The 9,957-nt window shown below is 37.9% G+C and overlaps 1 pseudogene; it reads right to left on the minus strand.

Annotated features, from left to right (window-relative positions):
* Positions 1-9,382, minus strand: part of LOC118609928 — a 33,007-nt pseudogene extending 23,625 nt beyond the window's left edge.
* Positions 9,383-9,957: the final 575 nt, after the last annotated feature.

Here is a 9,957-nt window from a genome sequence, read left to right on the forward strand (position 1 = left end):
CATAGCAGAGCATAAAGCTCCTGGAAACTGACCACCTCCAGACTTTTTGCTACATAAATAAGGCAACATGTTTTTCTCATTGTTTAGATCATTTTTTTGTTGTTGTTGGGTTTTCTGTTAACATGCAAATAAAAGCATTTCCACTGATGCAACCACTATTTGGAACGGTGCATAATAGGAATGTCGTCTTTGAATAATCAGCACAATCAGAACACAATACTGATAAAACAGTTAATAAAGCAAGGAGGTTGAACAGCGTAGTCCTTAAATTCCCAATTGATTCAAACATGCCATGCTCTAAATTCTTGGATCTTTCCATTCTAGAAGGAATTAGCGATAAAAAAAAGTTTATGAAAACTTTTGGGCTAAAGTATTGAGCTAACCTTGGGCACTGTGAATAAAATGTTATTTATTTGCAGGTCACACATTTGTGAAATTTAGACATTGGAATTCTTTACAAAGTAGAGAATGAAATATATTGAGACTTCTGTTTAAGTAGACCAATAATTATAATTGACAAGAGATCTACAAATTGTTTCCAATTGATGTATTTTGAGTTATCATATTCTATTTAAGAATATTCATCCAAATGTCATCTTGAGCCAAGATATTAGTGTATGCCACTTGCCATAAAAGTGGACTTGATAATGCGAATTGTCTGACTGGTGACCATAACTAAGTAGGGTTTTCTGGAGAGACTTAGGCTATAATTTGTAATGTAGGCATATACTTTATAATATGCTTATGAGGCAATGTCCTCTTTAATTTACTTTAACATTGTCAGCCTTGATAAGGGAGAATGAATGATTAAGTCTAGATATATATGAATAAGGCCTACTATTGTAATAAAATTTAGGAAAGGTCAATCAGATACATATGATATTATAGGCATATTGGTCACTTGTGACAAGCAGTTCACAGAAATTGACTGCAATTACAGAGGAACATTACTCCCAGATTTTTCAAGTGTACTTCAATTTCAAATATTCTGGCCTCTTGTGAGAAAAATGTGAATTGATTTTTGGCTTGGGAAATATGGTCAGAGGATGCAATGCGTATTCCTTCTACCCTGCAGAAAGCACTCAAATTGTGTGTGGGGAGAGAGGGAAGGAAGAGGTTGATGTAGAGGAACTGGGCAGAGTCTCTGGATCTGCAACCCCGAGGGAACTTCCTTCTGGACATTTCAACTCCCTTAGCAGTGGTCACCTGTTCCCCTGGAGCACTGGGAATGCTCTCTTCTCTTTTCTTCTCAGTTGTACTAGCCATCAACTTCTACTTCTGGGAAAGATTGCAGGGCAAGTTTGTCCTCTTTGCTGATCCTGGCCCACCTGAAACTTGGGCTCAGCCAGTCTTATTTATTGTTCTGTGAAAGTGATCAGTACATGGGAGGCCATACTGGAAAAAGTAAGTCTGTAGGGGGCTCTTGTAACCAATACCCTGAAACGGAGTCCAGAGAATTGTAACAGGTTCTCACTCCCTTCTTGACTCCTCAGAAGAGGAGGTCTGAAAGAGGGAAGACATTTCACATCAAGAAGGCATGTAACTTTAGGGAGGGGCTCCAGGAGAATGAATTTTAGAGGCAGACAGATCTAAGTTTGAATGAATACAGTTCTGCAACTTGTGTGACCTTGAACTCGAACACTGTTAACTCTCAGTTTCATACACTCTGAAAATGAGGATTATGATGCCCTTGTACAGTTGTGATCATCAAGGTCAAAGTCACAGCATATGAAGGAGAATTCGGCCCAACACCTGGCTCATAGTTAGTATCCAGTAACTATTGGGAAAGAAGTCAAAGGGCATGCTACCCGTGATCTAAAAGTGACACGAAAATATGCCTTAAAAGCAATATAAGTATGAGGAAAGACTGTGTTCTGATAAAATGCAGCCTGGAACCTATCAGATAATAAAATGAATGACAGGACACAGTGAACCCAAGGATCTAATTGCCACACTAAGAGATGAAGCTTTTACTTTTATGATATGCTCTGAATAAGGAAGTTTCATTGAATAAGCTTCTAAGAAGATGGCTTTTTGAAGCCCTGTTTATGATTTGGTAGCAACATTATTGAAGAATTAGTGTTCTTTTTCTTTTCATGTCTTGGAGTAGACTATGAATCTTATATTGAGAATCTCTCGAGTGAAAAGCATTTTTAGGTGTTAAACTGGAGATTTTTCCAGGCAAGTCTGCCCAGTTTGTTATAACCAGCAGTGGAAATGAAGCCGATCTACTCTTTCTGTGATTTTGTCTTCAGTTTAAGGCAGCTCTGTGGAATTGTGTTGATCTGTATGTCTATGTTCCTGGTATTAATAAAGTTCATGCACTGTCTAGTTGTCCTGTTTTGTTTGTTTTATTCATTTCACTGGATCATTTTAAGAAAACAGGGTACTTTAAATGAATCACTAAAATTGTCTGTGGGATTGTTTTTCCTCTTAAGAATGGAGAGACTCTTCATTTCACCTCTCAGGAATAGATAGTTGAAAGTGATAATATTGGTATTTGAATAATATCACTGAGGCAGGGATGACAAACATGTACCGATAGCTGACCAGATCAATCCAAGTCATGAAATGCAGAGCATCACTCTGGACTGAAAGGTGAAAATGCCTCTGAGACACCAGCAAGATTCTCGGTTAGTCTGGTGCCAAAGGAGATGGATGGAGAGAGGCTGTGATGCACATAATGCTGGTGTTTGAGCCTATCGCAACCTTTGTTGAGATGGATAGGCTGAAATGTAAACTTTCTAGTGTTTCTGTCTCCTGAGATGCCTCTCCTAGAGGAGGGATATTTCCTGGTTAGCTGTCTGGAACCTATCTGGTATCTAACTCATGAAAAGTGATTTTAAAAAAAAGAAAGTGAGAAACATGAGACTTCGGCCACTAAACCAGATATACTGCTTATTTGGAATTCATGTTTACTAATCCTTGACATTACTCACTTTTTACTTAACATATGTATTGAATTTGGGCTATTATTGTCAAGTGTACAAAGGTACAGATAATATTAGGGGAAAAATCTCAAATGGAAATTTTACCGGATAAGCAATCAGTATAAGAAATCAGTGAACACAATTATACTTTGTAACAATTAAAACAAGCCCCTATGTCTGATAATTCTAGTTTTTGCTGCTCAGTCAATTGAACAAAATGATGGGTAGTACTTGTTCTACTGTGACTTTCAGTAATACCTCCAGAAGCTCTGTTTTCAGGTGTAGGATGCAGCTGCTCTAGATCAAAGAAGTGTCATTTTGAGGTGCCAAAGTCACTTCTACTGTAGTCTCTCTTATTATTCAGGTTCTTAGATTTTACCCCTGGGGCAAGAACCAACAAGTATCTTTCACTTGATAGTCGAGTGTGGTGGGGGTTAACACATACAAGTGGGCTCGGGACAACCTTCAACATAGTGGGAGAGAGAGCACAAGTGTCTCTTCTAGACTAGAACTTTAATCCCTGCCCAAGCTGTTATCACTGTTGGTTGTCCATGGATACATCTAAATCCACTACTGATAAATGCTTGAATCACATTATTCCAATGCCATTTTTTAAAAGTTTGCATCCCATTAAAAATGAATGATTACAAATACTTATAATCTTTATGTATTTTCACAATTATTTTTCTATTCCAGATAATATGTCAAGCATTTTTTTTTTTTTGGTATTGCTTAATGTATCTGAAGGAAATATTAATGCTATAAGGATTTAGAGTAAATCAATACTTTAATTTTGTTCTCTTATATTAAGATCAAAGTTAAATGATCATCTGAGACTACTATTCATTTATTCCTTCTTTCAGTGAATATTTATGGAGCCCCTTCCATGTTCCAAGCATTGTGTTGGGTGCGAGTGATAAAGTCAGAAGGGCTATGAATAGGAATGGTCTGTCTTTAAGAAGCTGCCAGTCTAGAAGGGAGGCTGACCTCCATCAAATAATCACCTCTGAGTGTGGCATATTGACAGTGGAGATAAGCACAAGACAGGGGTCAAGGCCTGGGTTGAGGACCTTATTCCCACCCCAGCACGGTTGCTGCTAGCATGTGGAGTCCCTCACCCCTATGCAAGGGAAGATTGTGAGTTCTCAGGGAAAACAACACTTCGGTGATCTGAGAAGCAATTTACAGTTTAAAGAGCTTCATTGCATCATAGTTATTTATGCTTTTCTCATATACCATTAGTTTCAAGCATTTGTTACTTATCATTAATCCGCCTACCAAAATTAAGAAATAATTTTTTATCATAACGTGCTTTTTAGTTTACCATGGGCTGGTTTTCGCTTGCCATTTCTCATAGAACTCCAATAACCCTATGAGGAAGGTAGAATGGGCTTAATTCCTATTATTCCCATTTTTCAAATGAGAGATGTGAGGCACAGCAATGTTAAGGGAATCTCCCTAGGTTATGGAGCTAATTAATGGACAGATCAAAAGATGTCTACCTAGGTCTTTGTAACTGCTTGGACTATGAGTTTTCTTAGTCTATATCAAAATCTGAGTGGTTTCTTAGTCTTGTTTCACAGCTGGGTTTAATAGGTATACTGGGCTGATCTTTCCTACTTATGGACCCTGGACCCTTGGATCCTGCAATACCTCATTCTGCATATTTCTGATTATTCTGATTATTCTTTTCCTGTCTCCAAGGATCCCTCCTTCTTCTACCTGCCAGGTAAGTGCTGGTATTCCCTTGGGTTCTGTCCCTACCTTGTTTCTCTCTCTCTCTCTCTCTCTCTCTCTCTCTCTCTCTCTCTCTCTCTCTCTCTCTCTCTCTCCCCCCACATTCTCTGTGCAGTTATATACATTTTCTTAACACTGCTTCCACATAAAGTAACACTTCTCAAATCTACATTTTTTAACTCTGACCTTTCACCCAGACTTAAATATAGCAACTGCCCTCCGGACATCTCCCCAGGACGCCCACAAGTACAATCCACTTGCACTGAACTATTCTTCCTTCCACTTGACACTGGAAGCTTCACTGTTATTCTTAATCCACTTGGTCTTAGCACAATTGACTCAGCGACTCAAGCTCAAAACCTATGAGTTTCTTCTTCTTTGCTTGTCACATCTACTTGGATCACCATGTCTTGATTTGGTCCCTGAATATATTTTTCAAATTCTGTTCCCGCTTTCTCAGTCATACTGCCTCTGCCATACATATTGAAATGGGTTTTCCAGTGTGTCTGTGAGTTTCTTGAGAGTCTATTGAGGAAAAGTGCAAGTGATTTATACTCTTATGCATTACCTCGCTAATTCACCACACAAAAATTTATTTAGACAAATAGATCTCTCTGCTACTGGAAAAAATTGGGTTGATCCTTTTGAGAAAATTTAAATTAACCTGAAAACTCTAGCCTTTTCTCCTACTATCTAGGTTAATTAACTAGGTATTTACATGGCTCTCAAGTCTTAGCAGTTTCAGATTGGACATTTAGTTGTTATGCAGCCAAAAAGCAAAGATTAAATGACACTTCTTATGCATCATTTTCAAAGTAACCTTTCTCCAAACTGCGAACTTTCTGCTGAGCGAAGGCTTAAGGATTTAATTCAGAAGATGTTTTGGCCACTCACAAGTCATCGATTTATTAGACTTTTCCAAAAACAAATTTGCAAATTCTAAACTGTGATAGGCTCTCAGAAATAATGTTAGCATACGTATGTGAATTCTGACAGTAGTTTTTTTCCTCTTTATGAACTTATTTGAATTTACGTGAAAATGCTTACAATGTATAAAATTAGACCTATTTAATAATATATTTATAAACATATTCAGTATCATATTTATGAAATAGTCTTTAGTGAAATGAATAAACAGTTGGAACTGTTTTAGAAATAAGCAAGCAAAGTAATCTCTACAAAAGAATAGATATTCTTTAGTCAATTACTTTGATATATTTAAGATGTGAATCATTTTCCAAAATATTAAAGTATAGACATATTTCAGAAATATATACTATGTGTCAAGTAAAGTATACCTAGTATGTATAACAGTAGGGAGGAATTTATTCATGCCAAAGCATAGTATGATTGTGAAGATTTATGCTCTCAACTAGGTAGGCATAGTACTTTGATGTTTGGTTTATTCAAAGCCTATAAAGTTTTAGAAAAAAAATGTGGATTAAAGATGACTGCAAATCTTTGCTTTCCATTTCATCTTTAATCCAGATGCCCCTCTGACTCATTTTGTTGAATGGAATACAGCAGAAGATAGATACTCCTACTTCTGAGTCTGGAGCCCAAGGGTTCTGCAGTTTCCACTTTCACTGCTTGAGACACGAACTCTTAGAAGCCAGCATCAACGTGAGAAGTGTGATTACACTGAGACTAGTTTGCTCTGAGGAAACCCAAGCTAGCCAGGTGGCCATTAGGAGGCTTGAGGTGCCAGACATGCGTATGGAGCCTTCTGGAACTCCTAGCCCAGTTGGGCCACCTGGTCAATTAACCCCAGTCAATGTTGCATAGAGCAGAATAATTACTCAGCATATCCCTATCTGAACTCCTGACCCGTAGAATTGTGAGCAAGTGAAAATGGCTATTTTAAAGCCCCTTTGTTTTGAGATAGTCATTACACAACAATAGATTAAAAAAAAAAAAAAAACAACCCCGTTCATACCACCCACAATCTTCCCCAAAGGAAAGTTTACTTAGGAAACCAAATCAGCTGTGACTGAGAGAATAAGGGCAGAAAATGTTAGATATCCAGGCCTACCTTTCCCAGGCTGTTCCTCATTTAAGCTAGTTTTTATTTACATGTGCGCATCTGAAAAACCAATTTGTCTCTTCTCGAGCATCATCTTCTCATTGTTAGAATATGCTCTTGTCAATTCTCATTAATCAAAGTTCTATACCAAATTACAGCCATTTGTGTAAGGCAGCGAGTCTCTAGTAGACTCTCAAAAGGGCCATTAAACAAAAATGTAATGACTCTGCATGTGTGAGGCACTGAGCTGGGCAGTGGGAATGCAAACACAAATATGCAAATATGAAATGGTCCCTGCCCTCACAAAGCTTATAATTCAGTATGAGGAGCAAAGTCACATTGAAAAAATCATAATTCAACTTAGATGCTGATGCTTACCTGGAAAAACAGGAGTGCTAATTTCTAGCTTGCCGAAAGATTTCATAGGGACCTGGGAGGTAGGAGCCTGGCAGAAGGGGACATTTAGCAATGCCATTCCAACCAGGGGGAACAATATGAGTGAAAGTTTCTCATGAGCTTGGGGACCTGCAAGGTGCCCGGGGAGGGTGAATATAGCAAGAATTAGGGCAGATGAGATTGGAAAGGTAGCCTCGAGTATGATTGTGTAGGTCTTGGGACACTCACTGCTTAGAAAAGGAGTTAGAAATTTGTCTTTTTAAAAATTGGTGAGCTCTGGTTGAGGGAAGAGGTGGTGACTTCTGTGTTCATACACCACTGGTCTTGGGTCTTCTTTTATCTCCCATCCCATGTACTGGAATTTTTTGTTCATAGAACGTTGATACCACGTGGAAGGGAAAAATGATGAGTAACTGAAAACATGCTATTAGAGAAGGCCGCTAGATAATCTCTAAGAGGTACCTTATCACTTCACCACTTAAAAATAGGGGAAATAGATTTAAATGTTTTTTGTTTGATTCTTTTAAGAACCAGAACATTGCCCAACTCTTAGAAAGTGTAACATTGGCAAAAAGCACAAAAATGTAATTGCGAAGATGTTTTTCCAGAGTAAGGATGGTTCCCAAAGCACTCAGAAAGGTCTTTCTTGTGGGGTGAAAACAATGATTTCTCAACCTGTGTTGTGTGCCAGGGATAATTACATATTCTCTCAATCACAAACTAAGCATTGCTTCTTGGCAAATGTCCTCTTTAGCCCGAGTTTATATTGAAAGAATTCTCTGAGGTCTTAGTAAGCTGCACTTATTTAAATTTTTACAGTATGAGTATTAACAAACAGGTTGCTATCTTATACTGTTTTGTGTGAGAGGTTCTGAGAAGTTGAAAATGAAGTTGCGCATCTGGATTCCGTGATAGATCTGCTAAACTCTACAACCCAGGGCATACACCAAGGAATGAGCGGCGCTCCCTCTGTCCTTGAAGAGCAAATAATGCAGCAGGGGAGAAAGACAGGGCTTGATGGGGGAAGTGCAGAGGTAAAGATCTTTAACTGTGGTTTGTGTTTGTCTTTGTTGTCTATGGTTGAGTCAGCTCCAATTTCTGGCAAGAGGTAAGTATATAATTTTTTTTCTTTTATGTTATTTATTTTGAGGTTTCCATATCAGAATTAGATTAGCTATGTAAAATGATTTGGAAAGTTTTATTTTTATTTTTATTTTGTTTTTATTTTTTTTAAGCCATGGACTATTTTGTATAAACTTAGAAATTATTTGTTCCTTGACTGTATGTGCACAGCTTGTGGGAACACACTTTATGGATCTGACAGCCTTCTTGGAGATAATTTGTTGACCACCCTCCTCCCCTTGTATCTTATTATTTGTCTGTTTAGGTTTTCTACTTTTTCACAAGCAAATTTTGCCAATATGCATCTTCTCGAAAATCAGTATTTCATAAGTCTTTACAATTTCATAGTATTCTGTTGTAAATGAATTCTTCTGTATCAGTTACATCCCTAACTTACTCTTGATTTCATCTGTTTTAACATTTTAAATTTTCTTTAATGAATTAACTACAGCACTGTCAATTTTATCTATTTTGCTCACCTTTAAACAGCAAACACATTCTCTTCCTCTTCTTGACAGGTAGTGGGCAGAGAACTGTTCTAATAGCTCCAACAAATACCATCTTGAGGTCCCTCTGTGAGAGCTGAGCAGTCTACATACACTGTCTTACAGCCCCTCTCTCCTTAGCAGTAGCTAAAGCTTTGGCTATGAGATAGGAATCAATTTCTTTTCCGTCAGTTTCCCAGTCATGGCTTTATCATCCCTAAGATCACATTTAATTTTCACGAGATGATGAGTATTGGGAAAATGGTGTCGCACTTCAGCATATCAATTTGCCCACATATTTGCAAATGATGCAGGATTCACAAAGAAAGAGCAAATTAAGAACACATCTGTTTGCAGTAATCCATCATCATCTTCTTGTCCAGCTTCTTGCCTATAGCCCAGATTTGTTTGTTTTCCACCAACCAGAACATTAGTAGAATAGTTGTCAAAGACAGTTTTCCTGATACATTCTCCAGGAAGTACATAGGCAAGTTTCACCTACAGTTCTGTCTTCTACCACCACACATCTAAAGACCTATACTGTGCCACTCTCTGGACGGCTTATAGCTGTGGCCGGGCACAGAGGCAAGAAGTGGTGGGTTCAGAGTTGCCAGTGACTTTGTCTGCACTACCTTGTCCTCAGCAGACAGGCGCTTAAGCCAAGCTACAGACATGGAAGAAACCTGCATGCTTGCATTTCAGTGGTGATCCTTGAAAGCCTGAACATCTCCCTAGCCTAAAAGAAACAAACTTACAATAATAGAATTTGGGAGAGATAGAAGTGGTGGAAGATTACTTCGTCTACAGTCATTTATCCAGTATAATGCAAATTACTCCAAGTAGTAAACCAAGACTTGTATTTAGCGTGGTTTTCATGAAATGGGCTGTGGGCGTGTATACCCAGGAAGGTCTCATAGTTCCATTTATAAACAGCAATTTGGGTATAAAACCCTGCTGGAATGCATTTTTAGAAGAAAGATTTAGCAGAAGGTAGAAGAAGGACCTAGAATCATAGTCACAGAACCAGGATTTGAATCTCACAAATAAATCCATGACTCCGGGTGTTTTTTAATTTCTCCAAACCTTAGTTTCAATATCTCTGAAATGGAAATAACACCTATTTACCTACCAGGATTATTGCAAAGATATAAATTTATAAGATTAAACTGAAAAACAAAATGCAAAGTGTAAAGTAACTTGGAAATGAAAGGTATTCATGCAGTAAGCATTTGTTGAGGGACTATGAACGGTATTACAGTTTTGT

The sequence above is a fragment of the Rousettus aegyptiacus genome, unplaced genomic scaffold, assembly GCF_014176215.1.
Source record: "Rousettus aegyptiacus isolate mRouAeg1 unplaced genomic scaffold, mRouAeg1.p scaffold_m13_p_12, whole genome shotgun sequence".
NCBI lineage: Eukaryota > Metazoa > Chordata > Mammalia > Chiroptera > Pteropodidae > Rousettus > Rousettus aegyptiacus.